This window comes from Oryctolagus cuniculus, chromosome 5 (genome assembly GCF_051225735.1).
Source record: "Oryctolagus cuniculus isolate XC-2025 breed Fujian yellow rabbit chromosome 5, ASM5122573v1, whole genome shotgun sequence".
In the NCBI taxonomy this organism is placed as follows: domain Eukaryota; kingdom Metazoa; phylum Chordata; class Mammalia; order Lagomorpha; family Leporidae; genus Oryctolagus; species Oryctolagus cuniculus.
The window spans coordinates 123,104,996-123,122,025 of record NC_142871.1 but is presented as its reverse complement, the minus strand read 5'-3'; the positions used below and the strand labels follow the sequence as shown (position 1 = coordinate 123,122,025).

Sequence of the window (17,030 nt, the reverse complement as noted above, 5' to 3'; positions counted from 1 at the left end):
ACGTACTTCGATCTTGATAATATTTTTCTGGCTCAGGAATGAGAGCATTTATTTTTTAAAGCAAAAACAAACAAGCAAAACAAAACAAAAGAATTCTGTTCTAGAGAAAATCCTAAAGGATTGCAGCTAATTTGTCTGATGCTCAACCCCCCTGCAATAGTTGCAGTAACTTGACCGTGAGTCTGCACAGTACCAATGCATTTTGATTTCTCAACGGAATGTCACAATCATGCAAGAAGAAACCGGACAAGGAGGACCACAAGGGGAAGAGGGGTATCAGAGTGACTTAGGAGACAACAGGAGACAGATTCATAGGGGAGATGCCTGTTACCTGTCCAGCAGCACTGATCCTCGCTGGCTCCTCTTCTGCTCAGACACCTAACAGCGTCCTGCCTTCCAGTACAGGGCCATTTGCCCTGCAGCTTCCTGGTGGGGCCTCACGCGTAGTGGAGGGAGAACCAGGCAGGACCCATTTCGAACTTTCAGGCAGCTCCGGACCCAAGTTTAGCCTCACCAGGGTCTCCCCAGGCTGTGATCCTCCGAGCCTCACAGAGCCATCCCTGAGAGTCTGACTGCTGTTTGGAAAACAAGAAGCGATTTCCTGGTCCTCTTCCCCGGATGCCGTGTGATTTCCCTGACGCCCATGGGAAGTCCTTCAGATCTCTCTTATCTGGAAAGCTCTCCACCAAGTGGCCAGACTTGTTTGGCCGATGCCCCTTGTTATCGCATTCTTTTCTCTCAACAAAAACCCAGAAAAATGAAACTAGAACAAACCACAAATAGGTTAGAGCTGGTGAGTGGTGCGAGATGCCTGGTTTAAATCTTGGACAGATGATCACTAAATGAGATGGTATATGGGAAAATTAAAATTATCACAGAGTTTCTTGAGTCTAGCGGTGTCAACGAGGCAAAGAATAAAAGAATCCCCAAAGCACAAGAGACCTAAATAAGTCATTTAGTGTGGACCCTGCACTTTAGAGAGGACTTTATTCCAAAATTCCAAATACAGGAATGTTTGGTTCTCTTGGACTTTCAGGCGAGCTGTAAACATTTGTACCATAAGCTACAAAATCAGTGATACTAATTCTATCTTGCCTGCTGACAGTGGTTTTAAAGATAAAGAGATACACAAAAAAGGTCTAATTGGCATACTGCAAGATGAATTATAATTCAAGTTTTTGAGCCCATCCTCATTTGTTGTAAGAGAGGAAGCTGAGACTCAAGGAGAAAGAATGACCTGTTCAAAGTCAGACCACAGATGGGGAGGAGGAATAGGCTATCATCCAATTGTTCTTAAACTTTGGCATGGGGAACGCTGTTCAATTGCTTTCTCTGGAGCTTTTTTTTTTTTTTTTTTTTTTTGACAGGCAGAGTGGACAGTGCAAGAGAGACAGAGAGAAAGGTCTTCCTTTTTTTCTTTTTCCATTGGTTCACCCCCCAATAGTGCACTGCGGCCGGTGCACCACGCTGATCTGAAGCCAGGAGCCAGGTGCTTCTCCTGGTCTCCCATGCGGGTGCAGGGCCCAAGCACTTGGGTCATCCTCCACTGCACTCCCGGGCCACAGCAGAGAGCTGGCCTGGAAGAGGGGCAACTGGGACAGAATCCGGTGCCCTGACCAGGACTAGAACCCGGGGTGCCGGCACTGCAGGCTGAGGATTAGCCTATTGAGCCGCGGCACCGGCTCTCTGGAGCTCTTATACACAGAGAGCTTGGTGAATGAGGCCTTGCCCGGAGCCCAGGAATCTGCATTGGAAATAAGTGCTCTGAGTGAGTTTGATACAGGTAATCCCCAAAGACTGCATTTAGAGAAACCTATAGAGTGCCAGAGAGAGAAGACCCAGAGTCAGATTATAGGATTTCAAACTGTAGTTCTAACAATTTCTACTTGTATGGCCATTTACTCATGAAGTGAGCTCACTGAGTCCATTTTATTTTGTGTGGAACTGGAATACTGGGTGCTGAGTTTATCAGCTCTGCTGGAACTACTAGTTGCTATCTGGAGACCTGGGCTCCAGCACCCCCAAGCCCATCGCTCTCCTTGCTCCACACTGCTTCTGTGTCTCCTTGCCTGACTTCCCCTCTTGCCATGCCATTGCTATGGGCATAGCATTAATAGTACTCTGTCACAAGACAAAAGCTAAGTATTTGGGTAAAAAGAAGACAAATCCTCTAGAGTTTATCATTTGACCTCCAAATACTGATTCCTAATTGTATTCTATAGCTAGAATTAAGAAACATTTTTCTTTAAGAAATATCCCATTGTCAGGGTGAGCTCCTAGACAAATGTTTCTTTCAAAATGCTCTTTTTTCCTGCCTTTCAGTTGTCAGGTGCAGCCAGTTCTCTGACATGGAATAGGGCGTTGTCAAAGTGGCTGTCCCTTTCCTTCCCCGAGGAGCAATTCCTCTTGTCCACAGTCTCTGCTTGTTGCTAGGAACATTCTGTGCTTGTTGCACACACAAAAGCAAATAAAAAAATGGAACCACCATATGGTCTTAGCTGCAACCCAGAATTAGCTGCTGATATAGAGACCTTCCTTTGTCTTAGCCACTGGTGGAACTGACTATCACAGAGGCCCTTCTCTGAAATTCTAAAATGCTGAATTTGTTGGCCTATTGAAGCCAAACTTCTTCAACCAAAGCACAAATGTTGCCGGAGTAACTAACTCCCAGTTGTACTGCCCATGATGTTTTTCACACGTATTCAAGGTAAAACCTTAATAGAGACAGAGCACCTACTCTCTCAGGCAGAAAGCTCAGCACCAAATAGGCATATTTCCCAGCATCTTCTGTACTGTTTGACCTCTCTTCCCTCTCCCCTCCTTCACCCAGGTAACTTCTAGTCTGTTTTTAAGTTTCAAGTGTCATTTCTTTCAAAGACCCTCCTAATTCTCCCAGAATGAGCCAAGAGTTTCTTTTCTCTAGTCGCATACAGCCAGAGACATGCTGTTTTGAGGTTACCACACTGCATTCAAAAGATCAGTTCCATGTGTTGACTGTGAATATCTTGAAGGCAAAGACTAGTCTGATTTCTTTCTTTTTTAAAGATTTTATTTTTTTTTGAGAGGTAGAGTCACAGACACAGAGAGGAAGAAATAGAGAGAGAGGTCTTCCATCCACTGGTTCACTCCTCAAATGGCTACAACAGCCAAGACTGGGCCAATCTGAAACCAGGGACCATGTAGGTGCAGGGGCTCAAGCACTCGAGCCATCTTCTACTGCTTTTCCAGGCTCATTGCAGGGAGATGGATCAGAATTGGAGCAGCAAGGACATGAACTGCCACCCATATATGGGATGCTGGTGCTGCAGGCAGAGGTTTAGCCTACTACACCACAAGGCCAGCCCTAATCTGATTTATTTCTTGCTCAGAGCATAGTAGAGTGCTGTTATAGAACAGGTGAGCCATAAAAGAAGACCAAATTAAACCACTTCATCTCATTTTCCATTGCTGGTTTCTCCTTTTAACATCAGAGTGTCCCATGGCTCAGACATAGTGGCTCTTCTCTGTTGATGTGTATTCCCCAGGTGATCACCATGAATTTTGGTTTAAATCTTTATGTTAAAGATTTCCAAATGTATGCATTTATCACAGGCCTCCACCTGAACTCCTCACTGTACAGTCAATGGACTATTTGACATCTCCTGTGGATACTCAATATGATCTCAAATGGAACAGGTCCCAGACAAGCCTCCTGAGCTTCTCTCCAAAACCAGGTGTCCAAACAGTCTCTCCCACCTTAGTAAAAGCATCTCCATCCTCCAGGTTACTCAGACATAAACTCTAAGTCATTTTTGAATCCTCTTTTTCACGTTTTACATTTAATTTGTCATTAAATCCTGCTGTCTCTGTTTTCTAGATCTATGTGTCTTAAGCTTTCTTGCTCCTTGCACCTCTGCTGTTCCAAGTCATCATTATCTCTGTTTTATTTTTTAAAAAAGTATTTTTTAAAGGCAGAGAGACAAAGAAAGACAGAGATCTCCCATCTGGCTACTCAAATGCCTGTAACAACTAGAGCTGAGCCTGGAAACCAGAATTCAGTTTTGGTCTCCAACTTGGGTGGCAGGGAATGGAGAACTTGAGCCATCATGTCTGCCTCTCAGGACGTGCATTAGCAGGAACCTGGAACTAGTAGCAGTAGCAGAGGTGACACCTGAACCCAGGCACTGCCATACAGGATGTGGGTGTCCCGGTGGGGTATTAACCACTAGGCCAAATCCTCATCCTCATCCTTGCCCCTTGTCTGGATTATTATCACTTTGGTTTCTGTTTCTCCTCTTGTCCAGACTGTTCTCCAGACTGTAGTTAGAAAGGTTCTTACAATGGATGAGTTATATGAAGTCCACTGGTGCTCAACCTTCCAGCATGCCCATCTCAGGCAGTCCAAGTCAAAGTTCTCTAAATAGCTGGTGTGGCCTGAACCATTTGTCTCCAAGTCTCCCCCCAACTTCCTCTTTTAATTTCTCTCCTACTTCTCTCCTGATTGCTCACCCTGCTCCAGCTATGCAAGCCTCCTTGCCAACCAGAGAGAAATTCATCACAGTCTTCACACCTGCTCTTCTCTCCTTTAAGGAGGCTCTTTGCAGATTTCTTCATGACTTACCCCTCACCTCACTTGCACTTTTTCTCGCGTATCATTTTCTTAGTGAAATATTCACTGATCACCACAGCTCACATCTCAATTCTCCTCATCCTCTCCCTTGCTTTACTATTTTTCCATATCACCTCTAGTACACTATGTTGCACTTTCTAACTTCATTGGCTGTCTCCACTTTCCATTCCACCACTAGAATATAAGTGCCCAAGAGAAAGACATTCCTGATGCATGGATTCACTAGAGAGAATCTGAAAGTGGTACAAATGCACAGATGTTAAGGCTAGAGCCCCGGAGGAGTATATACTAAAAAACACACAATGAATGGTTCAAGTGGCAAAGCACTCCCACTCCACGTGTTGGCAGGGTTAGCCCTGGTTTGTTTTTGTTTTTAAATCTACAATCCTTTGGTTGGTAACCCTTTTGACCCAATGTGACCAGGGGTCAGCTCCTTTTGGAATTTTCATACAGAGGCCAGAGAAATTCTTCTCTGGCACTCACCTGTCCTTATGCAAGGAAGGAACTGACAAATAATTGGGCAGTTGTATAGTATACAAATGGTCTTATTCTTATCTTTCATGTGTATGTTTTGGCAGAGTCTCTGCTAATGGAATTGTTCACATTTGTGCTCAGCTGCAGCCTCTCAGGCTTCATTTGAACTCACTGTGACTGTGCCCAGAGAATTGTCACACCTTCTTTGAGTACATGTTTTTCAAGTGTTGATGTTATTTCTTTCCCTTTGGGAAATACCAGTGTTTTCATCTTTGGAGGCCAATGGACATGGTAGACAGCTCCCTTCCACCATCCCTTATACTCCACTGACGGCCCCAGCTTTAGCCAAAAACCCACACACTCTGACAGGAACCCTGTTTTGGAATCTACTCCCAGCCATATCTTCCTTTCCTTTTCCTGGAAGGGGGAGACTTGAGGTATGACCCAATAGAGGAATCAGCAATTGCCTACTCTTGAACCTCAATGACATTTTCTTGAGGAGAGCTAGCTCCCAGTGCCCTGTGAGCCATCCCCAAACTTCAAGTTCTCCCTCTGTTCTTAGAGTTGACATGCTTTCCAGATCGCAGGAAGTGCTTACTCATGTTCCTGGCATGACAAGTGTCATCCAAGCCTCAGCTATGGTGCATGAGATTTCAGAGTTATTGATTACCCATATTTGTAATTGATTCCTCATCCTCCGTCCCCATACCTCTTAGTGTCATGAGAAGAGCACTATGTTTGAAGATATGGGCACTCCTCCTTCTCTTGACCCAGGAGGGAATCTGTTCAGAGGGAAGCTGCACTTTTGCTATAAAAATGCACCTGTTCTTTTGCATACTTGGTAGTCACTCCTATCCTAACCCCTTCTCCTTTATTGTGCTGCCTGAGTGTAGGTTCTCTGCATTGGCAGACACTGTCTATTGCAAATAACAGTGATGGTAATCTGCAGACATATGATGGACGCTGGTTTGGAACCGTGAAGCCCTGTGTTATGAAAGCACATCTCATTAAAAGTCCATTGATCTATGTTGTTTTCAGGGCCTCAGCATTTCCTTTGACCACCACCATAGGAAGGTCCTGCTCATTTTGTCTTTTGATTACAGAGGTAATGTCCTCAGAATTTATCATTGCACTTAGTGAGCATCCTTAATGCCAAAACCTCCAAATGTGAGCTGAAGACTCAAACATGTTAGGAGAAAAATCAGAATCAAAGAGTAAAGGGAGTCTCCCCCTATCTGTGTTAGAGGAAACTTGAAAGGCTTAACCAAGACTACAACACCCATCAGTGTCAGAGTCAGAATTAGAGTATAGATCTTCTGTCTTCATATGCATTACTCTTAACATTGTCCCTAGTACACATGCATACACATTCCCATCCCCAAATTTTGTGGAAGGAAAAATAATCACTCTAAGTAGAATAATGGCACAGAGATAAAGCCTCGACACACCTCTGCATTGAAGAAAACAACCAAATATTTTCAACGTTGATCCCTTCTCTGTTTCTTAACCACAGATAACACTCCCTTCACAAGACAATCACAGGATTCCCTTGTTAACACCTTTATCCCTGAGGTTGGTCAGCACCAGTCTCTCTTCAACCCCTGAGTCCCACCCACTTGTCTAGGTTATGGCTTTGATAGGAGACTCAGAACAGAACCATAGTGGGTATTAAAAGCCTGAAACTTCCTTCTTGTAATGTCCCCTCAAACAAACTTTTCTCATCAAGAAGTCTACAAGCAAACTTTATCTCAAAAATTTCTTTGCGTTTCACATAGCCACATAGGATGAAGCTCACATAATGCTAAATAGCTATTTCCACCACACCACCACCCCCAGTCAGAATCATAGACTATCCTCTGGCTAAAATGCTTTGGTTAGACTTTCACCTACGTCTAACCATGGAGATTTGGCAAAATGAGGTGCCCATCGCAGGGGCCTGAGAAGAAACAGAAGAAACAACCCAAGACAAATTGTGTTCCCAGAACCAAGCATAATCCAGATGCTGGTTGGGGGTCACTGTCTATCAAAGATCTAGACAAAATTGCTCTACCTCAACCTGTGGAAGTCTCGAGTGCCGCTCAGGAAAACTGAGTTCCTAAGGATGTCTGTACTGTCCTGACCTACTCCACCTGCAGGACTCCCATTTTCCACATATGTTGTATCTGTACAAATGGAAAACAGTCTCTTTTTTGAATTCCAGCCAATATATATGCTGTAAGTGTGAACATGAGCATTTAGGGGTTAGAGGGTGACCCAGGACAGTTTATTAGTCAGACTGATGAAAGCACCAGGTTATATTGGAAAAGTGACATCACCCTTCTATCTGAGTGCTGGGCCATCCCACCAAGGAATAATTCTGTAGATACCCCTTCTAGAGTGCCATTCCTCCCTCTTATTGACTTCTCTCCTGGCTTCTTCCCCACAGTCTCCACTCTTTTCCCACTGGCTCCTTCCCATGGGAGCAGCAAACAGATTCTATCAATCTCATGCTTGAGAATCTCTACACTCTTCCAAGGGCTTCCAGGGATTCCATTGCTTTCATGGTGCTTGCAAGGTAGTTTTTCAAAGGCATTTCCTTCCCAAGGAAGATTGTTAAGATACCTTTTTCTCTGACCTCTAAATTGGGACAATTCTGAAGGTACAAGTAGGGTGGTTAGCCATGTAACTAGTGTCTAAGAGTAAAATTGCTAAGTACACAAATATTAAACTTGAGTGGGCTTGTAGCCTCATCATTGTAATACTTGGTTCATGATCTAATTGCATCAATAAATGATTCTAAATAAATTATTCCTTTTTTTTCAGGGCCTATTTTTTTCATGGAAGAAGGTTTAGTGATTCTAACATATTAGAATGTAGCTGGGCCGGCGTCGCGGCTCACTAGGCTAATCCTCCGCCTAGCGGCACCGGCACACCTGGTTCTAGTCCCGGTTGGGGTGTCGGATTCTGTCCCGGTTGCCCCTCTTCCAGGCCAGCCCTCTGCTGTGGCCAGGGAGTGCAGTGGAGGATGGCCCAGGTGCTTGGGCCCTGCACCCCATGGGAGACCAGGAAAAGCACCTGGCTCCTGGCTCCTGCCATCGGATCAGCGCGGTGCGCCGGCCGCAGCGCGCCAGCCGCGGCGGCCATTGGAGGGTGAACCAACGGCAAAGGAAGACCTTTCTCTCTGTCTCTCTCTCTCACTGTCCACTCTGCCTGTCAAAAAAAAAAAAAAAAAAAAACAATGTAGCTGAACTGACAGTGTAGTGGATGGCACGACAGTGCTTTGAAAAGTATGAGCATGATGACAGGCGACATCAGAGGTGTAAATGGTCACTTCTGTGGCAGCATTTCAGAAGCAACAGAAGAACCTGTGTGGCACCTGATTTCTAAAATTACACTTTTAGAGGCAGATTACTTTAAGTGAAAGAACAGCCTCTATTTTCACTGAAATACCTTTGAAAGGCTGACATATTGTCCATTTTCATGTCCAATAAGTTTTATATTAGTGTGCAATAATCTAGATCTGTAGTTCAAGATTTAATGTGTAAAATATTAGAGATGATAGGAGGACAATGAGGTTAAAAAGAAAAAAAAGAGATGGAGTGGGCATGGTGATTTCGGAAAGTAGCTCTTCATGGCGTCTGAGGGCGTGTATGCAGCTTTCACATTAAAACCATCCACTAACTATTGAAATTGCTACAGTCACAGCGCCTGACTGCATTTATGTTAGTTTCCCCAGTCCTCAAAATGACCACTTCACACATTCTCTTCTCTCCTTACTGGTAGAAGTACGCTTGCTTCCTACGTCATTGAGAAAACAGAGTTGATTAAAAGGGAACACTCATCTTCCTATGCACAAACTTTCAACCTCCTTGCACCTGCACTAGTCCCCCTCATCCATTTCAGGGGATGACACATCTCTGCTCCTCCAGAGGACCTGCCTCTTCCTTTACTGGGCTCTGGATCCCAGCCCCTCATCTTCCTCAGTCCCAGTTCAGTCTCTTCCACACACAAATGTTCTCCAGAATCCCTCTTTAAAAATATTCCTTTTTTGCATGCCATAGGATAGCTTATGTTACAGAACCACAGGCAAAAAAGGTATCTACAGAAACTTTAGTATCCAGACTTATGGATATTTTGAGAGCAAATGTTTTGTTTACAAGATGAACATATACCAGAATTCCAGAGGAGCAATGAACAAGTAATTTCTCCTCATCTTGGAAGTTTATTACAAGTCCATTTGACAGTCTAGAATGTATGGGATCAAAGAGAAAAATGGTTTAAGAGCAAAACATAGGAGCAGCTTTCACGTTCAACCTCCCATCTCAGTCATTTGAGACTGGGGAGAGGAATAAAGACGAGCCCACCCCTTTGTAGAGTCTGGACTCCCGTTGAACCTTCTGTAGGGTCACAGAAGCTTCTGATCTTCCACAGCTTGCAGTTTCCTATCCCCTATGCAAATATACTCCTGGTTTGTTGCTCTCAAATTTTTATTATCAAAAACTAATCTTCAGTAAGAGACTAATGAAGTAGAAGGGAAAAATATTTCCTTGACATTGCAAAGTATCTATAAAAGGGAATATAGTATGCATTCAACACTTTTAATATAAACCATTTAAAGGCAGATTTTGTTTTTATCTCAACTTTTTTTTTCAGCTAGCTAGAATATACACCATTTAGAGAAATTCAGTATATCCAAAGGCAAAGTCACAACCTGGTTTTGGTTGCTAAGAGATCTACACAAGATTTTCTGTGCACATCAACACTCCCTGAAGCCCCACTATTTGTAAATAGGGGTACAGAGGTCCCTCTTTTGTGTCCAAGGATATGTTCCACCCACTCAGGGATAGTGAAAGTAATTTCTGAGGGAGAGCTAGAAATATCTAGGACATAACAGATACTCAATATATTTTCTGACACCTACAACATCAGAGTTACATTAATAGGTCAATACTGTCTTGTAGGCAACCAGAGAACAGCCATCCCTGTGGTGGAAAACATATCTCAATTCCCTATTGCATCAGTGCTCCTGGGCAAGAGTCATGTCCCTGTACTAACACTGTTCTCAATTCCTCTGAGGGATGATGTATTCATTTTAAAATGTCCTTTCAAGAATACATAATAATATATTGGGCACAATGGCAATTTGTTTAAGACAGAAATCTGAGAAACATTGCCTGATGTCTGTGTCTGTGAACACAATGGCTCCAAAATTCAACCCAAGAAGGGGCTATAAATAATCTCATCAAGGAGAAGCACACAGTTGGGGGAAGTAGTGGTGAGAATGGAAAATGAAGCACAAATGATTATCAATCAAAATTTCTGAAGTTCAACTCCCTGGGGGAAAAGAAATAATGTGCCTGGTAAAAGTACGGAGATACAGGGTGATGAAAAATGACAGAGCTTGTGACTGGGCATTGGGAGAACTAAATATTAATTGGGTAGTCAGACCAAGAGCACCACGTTTTCTTTGAAGAAAATGTAAGAGTACATCATTTTCAGATTCTGTACACAACAGTAAAGCAACTCCTATTTAAATCAACTAGCTGGCTGGTGCCGCGGCTCACTTGGCTAATCCTCTGCCTGCAGCGCCGGCACCCCGGCTTCTAGTCCCGGTTGGGGCGCCAGACTGTGTCCCAGTTGCTCCTCTTCCAGTCCAGCTCTCTGCTGTGGCCCGGGAAGGCAGTGGAGGATGGTCCAGGTGCTTGGGCCCTGTACCTGCATAGGACACCAGGAGGAGGCACCTGGCTCCTGGCTTTGGATTGGCGCAGCACGCCGGCCGTAGCAGCCATTTGGGGGGTAAACCAACGGAAGGAAGACCTTTCTCTCTGTCTCTCTCTTTCACTAACTCTGCCTATCAAAAATTAATTAATTAATTAATTAAAAAATACATCAACTAGCTTGTTTTAAATTGAGGCAAAGAAGTAGTTGTTCACTTCAAGTGGCTTGCTACAAAACCATTGAGTTCTGTGTTTCCCTAGATCCAAGCCGTGGCTATACCCTGGTTTGGGTGCTCTCTGTCTTCACTGGTCTGTTCTGTTTCATATCATTATGGCAAACCCTGAAAGACTGATATTCTATTGACCTGGTGATGTTCAGGCTGATAAACCTGAAGGTGAGCTGCTTTGGGTTCTAGCTGTGCTTTTTGCGTTTTCCTGAAATAGATGGAGTAAGAGATTAAAGGGAAAGACGCTCACAGCGGCAGCCACTGCTGTTGGAAATGTCCTAACACTATAAAAATTGTCACCTTGCTTTCGTGAAATTTCCCAGTCTTCCACAGTTTCCATGGCCCAAATCAGCTCAACGAGGGGCCCAGGATTTCAAATTCAAGACCTTTCCCAACTACCTTGCTTTCTATTTCTCAGAGCCTGCCAGAACTATTTTTGGACCTGAAACATTGAACACAAAATACAGCTGCATATCAACAATCACAAGATGGTTCCAGGCCCACACCTCTTGGACTTGCCTCTTCTGACTTGGAACACTGAGGGAGGGAAAACCTACACAGAGTTAGTCTCTTCTTGAATTTATCTAGCTGCTCACTTTTTCAGTTTATTGAAGATCATCCAGATCTGGAATTTGTGTTTTGTATCCTACTGTGTGCACCCACTGAGGACACATTTCTGTCTTACAACTTATCTACTCTTCATTTGAACCCACTGGGTTCTAAGCATGGGCAGTACCTGAGTGACCTCTGGTCCTGGAATCACCTGGAATCATCCCCAGTGCCAGAGTCACTTTATATATCAGATGCCTACTTGGGAATTACTTATGCGAACTAACATGAGCAATATTTAGTATGTTTCTAAATTTAAAGTACTAAGATCTTCTGAAGAGTTGTATCACAACGTAAAGAGAAAAAACTGGTTTCCTAACACACAAACGTATACACCCACATGTATACCAGAGCACACACCTGCACACTCACACTTTTATGCATTGCAAATTGGAGGAAAGGAGGTAGCACCTGGCACACATAGTTCTGGACCATGGAGGTATCTGGCATATGAGAAACTTCAAAAAGTTTGTGGAAAGTGGAATTAAGGCCAGCGCCGCTGCTCAATAGGCTAATCCTCCGCCTGCGTTACTGGCACACTGGGTTCTAGTCCCGGTCGGGGTGCCGGTTTCTGTCCCGGTTTCCCCTCTTCCAGGCCAGCTCTCTGCTGTGGCCTGAAAGTGCAGTGGAGCATGGCCCAAGTCCTTGGGCCCTGCACCCGTGTGGGAGACCAGGAGAAGCACCTGGCTCCTGGCTTCGGATCAGCGCGGTGCGCCCGCCACAGTGCGCCGGCTGCGGCGGTCATTGGAGGGTGAACCAACGGCAAAGGAAGACCTTTCTCTCTGTCTCTCTCTCTCACTATCCACTCTGCCTGTCAAAAAAAAAAAAAAAAAAAAAAGTGGAATTAAATGATAAACTCATTTGGACACACAAAATATTGAAATTTATGCATGCTAGGGGTCTTCAAAAGTTTCACAGAAAGTACATATCAAGAAAAAATATGCACGGATTTCAAAATTTTTGTAGCAAAATAGATGTATCTTTCAAATTCATTTTCCATGCAGTTTTCTGAAGTGCCTTCATGTTTGACACCTAAACCAGACTGTTTGTGAACTTTCCCCTTCTTTTATGTGACTAGTTTTAGATATACTCCTAATCTTGATTCTTTAGATTTATAGCAATCGATCCCCAAAGAAAACATTTCAGTTAAAAATATTCTTGGAGATATTGCTGTGGCACAGCAAATTAAGCCACCATCTGCAGTGCCGGCATCCCACACTGTAGCTGGTTCGATTCCCAGCTGTTCCACTTCCAGTTCAGCTCTCTGGTGTGGTGATAATGGAAAGCAGTGGAAGATGGCCCAAGTGTCTGGGCCCCTGTATGCACGTGGAAGACCTGGATGAAGCTCCTGGCTTCTGGCATTGGCGTGGCCATTTGGGAAGTGACCCAGCAGATGGAAATCTCTCTTTCTCTCCCTCTTTCAAATAAATAAATAAATCTTCAAAAAATTTCTTAAAATTCAGAGAAGCATTTAGGTGTGAAATAAAATATGAACTTGCCCAATAAAAGCAGTCTGCACATCCTTCACTGACTTGAAGTTCACACACAAGACTGAGATCACAGAGAATGACAGAATCAAAGCAACTCCTGATGAGCGTCTTTATCTTTACAACTGCTGTGATAACATTGCTTATTTTTAATTTGCTGTTCAAAGGCAGGGATCTGTCACACTGTACAGGTTAGCAACACTTCAGGCAGGTGCAGTCAGGAACTTACTCTTGAAACATACATGTGTTGCTGAGTCCTTCCGTGTCATAGCCACTGTATAACCAACCAAGCCCTTTCTGAATTAGCTTCTATGGAGATTATATTGTTTATTAAAAGATAACTAATTAAACTGCCTTAACTTGGAGTTTATATAGCTAAAGCTCACCAGAGATGGCAGCAGTTTGTTTAGAATTTAGACCAACAGAAGATTTTTTAGGAAGAATATTTTATCAGTACTGTTGTTTGGAATTACTGCTGTATGGTGATAATGCTTTTTTAAAATATCTCTTTATTTATTTATTTATTTGAGAGGCAGAGTTACAGAGAGAGGCAGAGGCAGAGACAGAGAGAAAGGTCTTCTATCCACTAGTTCACTCCCCAAATGGCTGCAATGCCCAGAGCTGGGCAGATTCAAAGCCAGGAGCCAGAAGCTTCCTCTGGGTCTCCCATGTGGGTGCAGGGGCCCAAGCACTTGGGCCATCTTCCACTGCTTTCTCAGGCCATAAGTGAGAGCTGTATTGGAAGAGAAGCAGCCAGAACGCAAACCAGCATGTATATGGGATTCTGGCACTGCAGGCAGAGGCTTAACCTACTATGCCACAGTGCTGGCTCCCTGATAATGTTTTTTTTTTAAAGACTTTTGCTATTGATTTTAAGTTCTCTTTAGACAGTAACCCCCTGGGGCCCTCCCACCAGTCCATCCTGGTAGGACCAATTCCAGACAGGGTCATGGGCTCCTCATGCAAACCAAGGAGACTTTGCTTTCAGAGACTGCCCTCTTCCCTCTTCATTGGTCCCATACATTTTAACTATAAAAGGTAATACAGTTTTTATTTTATTCTTTCCTTCAAGCATGCAGACACAGAGACAGTGAGGAGGGGCTTGTCACTCCCCTGTAGAAGTGGAGAGACCTCCAGTTCAAAAGGAAGGCCAGGCAACTCCCAAGGCTCACTAAGGCATTTCCCATCTGCTCCTAGAGGAACTACTCTTGCCTTCCTCTCTTTCCCTTACTCCTGATTTCAGCTTCATCTGGAAACATCTCCCCAACTCAGAGGAAGGAAGGCAGGCACTGTTCTCTTTCACTATGGTTCCAAGCCCCTCCCACCTGCCTTCTGCAAACCCACCAGCCCTTGGGCCACCTGAAATAAACAAAGTGTGGTGTGTGGTGCTGACCTGGGGTTAGAAGGGAAACAAGTCTTGGCTCCACTTGACTCTAAAGGAAGGAAGCAGGAAGCCTTGCTTAGGGACAGGGGACAGCAGTCCTCGGGGACAGGCTGTCCTATCACCTCCTGACCCCCTCCCTAATCAAGACTGGCTAAATGAGTGTATCCAACACAAAAATTGGAGCTCCACCAGCTGTTTACACTTTTTCAAAATGAGAGACTTCATCTTGTGGAAGAGACAATGCTGATGGCTACTACTAACTGTTTAGCCCCTCACCACTCTGTCAAGGAGAGGCCATTGATATTCCACTGTGCCAATGAGGAGACTCAGGTTCACAGGGGCTGGCCTGGTCAGCATGGAACCCAGAGCTGATTCTCATCTGAGGCCTTTCTGCCTGGGGCTGAACATTCCAGTGATTCTAGCACCTGTAGACCCCAGAGCATTAACCTTCAGGCATTCAAGATTGCATCACTGGGGACCTTGTTCAAATTCCCTCTCTTCTCAGTGAAATTCTAGAGCATGATTTGGAAATCTGTTCAGCAAATTTCAAATAGAACATGCGTGTCATATGGATGCCAGTGTCTGCTCATTCTTTTTCTTCTAGACCTGCCTGCATTACCTGTTTCCCTTCCCCCCTCAAAACATCTCTTCAAATGAAAAGTATCATGACCAAGATTGAATTTAATTGGCTATGAAATAGGGACAGTCTGAGAGTTCACCTCACATACCCTAGTCAACTGCCCAAATCATCATTCAATATATCTTTTCTCCCAGGTCACACATGCATTTGCTCCATCACCAAATGCTTCTTGAAATCTACACACCAGACATTGTTCCATTTCCTAGGGACAAGTAGTAGCTGTAAGAACTGTGTCCTTGAAACTTGCATACTAGTTGAGGGAGAGCACTGGTCCGTCTCCACGCTTGTCTGTCTTACTTGGAGCTCCTGGATCCCAGCACTGAAGCCTACAGCAAGCACCTCTTCTTTTGGGAGACAATGGGAAGTACCTGAGAGTGGAAGGTCCCAGCAGGAGAGTGTAGGACAGAAGGCAAGGGGACCCAGGCATTTACTCTCACTCACCCCCTTCCTCCCAGCTGGGCTGCGGCTTGGCAGTGACTGATTCTCCACCCTTAGCCTCAGAACGTGGGGGATCCCCTATCTCCCATGACTATGGATCTCGCTAACTTCCTCTGCTACCACATCCAACCCCTATTCTCACCTTGCTCCTTTTTGCCTAATAGGAGGCAACAAAAGGTTTCTTGATGCTGCCAATTCTTGGATGACTTAACTAACCCCATCTCTTTCCTTAGCTTTTCCTGGCAAAACATCTATATAGAATATAGAAATATAGATTATATGTGAGTAAGTTAAAAATCATGTGAGCAAAAATTCTATGAAGAAACAAAGCATACTAGGGACAATGCAGAGAAGGTGTATGTCCACATGTTCGTGTGTGTGTGTGTGTGTGTGTGTTAGTGGGGTGGCAGTAAGTCTGTCTTCCTCCTGTGTTACTGAAAATCCTTCTCTAACCCTCACGCTATTGCTACCCAGACTCACTGCCTCAGATCTCAAGCTACTGTGGTTGCTGCTGGATCTTCAGTTTTCTCATCTGTATTAAACAGAACAGGTGAGGCTCTCCTAGCTCCTACCTTCCAATTTCTACCTCAGTTCCCCCAATCAAACTGCACTCCCTCAGTTACCATTCCAGTTCTCAGGCAATATTAGTGGTTACAAATAACCAGAAAAGTTGTCTATTCCATATGGCTTATGATTGGACATGTTTTTCAGTTTACTGTGTATTATGTACACCCCTTAGCTCTAGGTATGCAGCAGAAGAAATTTTAGTGCTTAGTGTGTAAACTCTTTGCCAGAATTACAATGTTCCAGGTGCATGAACCTCTCTTTCTTTCCTGTTGACCTCAGATCCCACTACCTGCCACTCCATAAACAGAAATCAAAACTGAGGGTGAAGTCTCCCTCTAACTTCCTCTGACACTCATTAAACGCTGTTGACTAGCCGTCTACTTATACATTGCCTATTTCTGTTTTGTTTGTTTGTTTTGCTCTCTCAATCATCTAGAAAGACAATCAGCATGAGAAACTTTGAGGTTGCTGTCAAAAAGGAAATAAGTTCTGATCTATGAGGCCATTGGTGGGGAATTGGCCTCTGAGTCTTTGATGAAGTTGGAGCCCACCTCCTGTTCTCAATACGCAAAGGAGTATCCTGTGGGTGACGTCAGCACCTTGGGCTAGGCTGCAGTGATTCTCATGGGTAGGATGCTTAATAAACCCCTGGGGTACCTACTGACAGGATTTCTGGGTCCTGTCAGTGACCTACCTGAAGCCTCGTGGAACAATCCCAGAATTTCCACTCTTGATTTTTCTAATAGTATCAAAGCAAAAGTCCCAGGATCATGTTGCTGTTTCTTTAATTAGTCCTTCTATTCTACCTGCTGGGGTTGGAATCTCTCTGTAATTTGGTTTGCTGCATGGTCAGTCTCAGTGTGTCTAGATTGAGGGCAGGCTGGCTGGAACTGGGATTG

General features: G+C 44.2%; 1 protein-coding gene across 8 annotated transcripts in view; it reads right to left on the bottom strand.

The window, feature by feature from the left end:
* Positions 1–17,030, bottom strand: part of ADGRF5 (adhesion G protein-coupled receptor F5) — a 108,684-nt gene that overhangs the window by 70,915 nt on the left and 20,739 nt on the right. For 4 of the 8 annotated variants that reach the window (XM_008263015.5, XM_008263013.5, XM_070074018.2 and 1 more), the window contains exon 1: positions 332–933. The exons of the other annotated variants lie outside the window; for them this stretch is intronic. The gene's annotated coding sequence lies outside the window, so the exon portion shown is untranslated. Of the gene's footprint in view, positions 1–331; positions 934–17,030 lie in introns of those variants that run through there. 8 annotated transcript variants of the gene reach the window in all.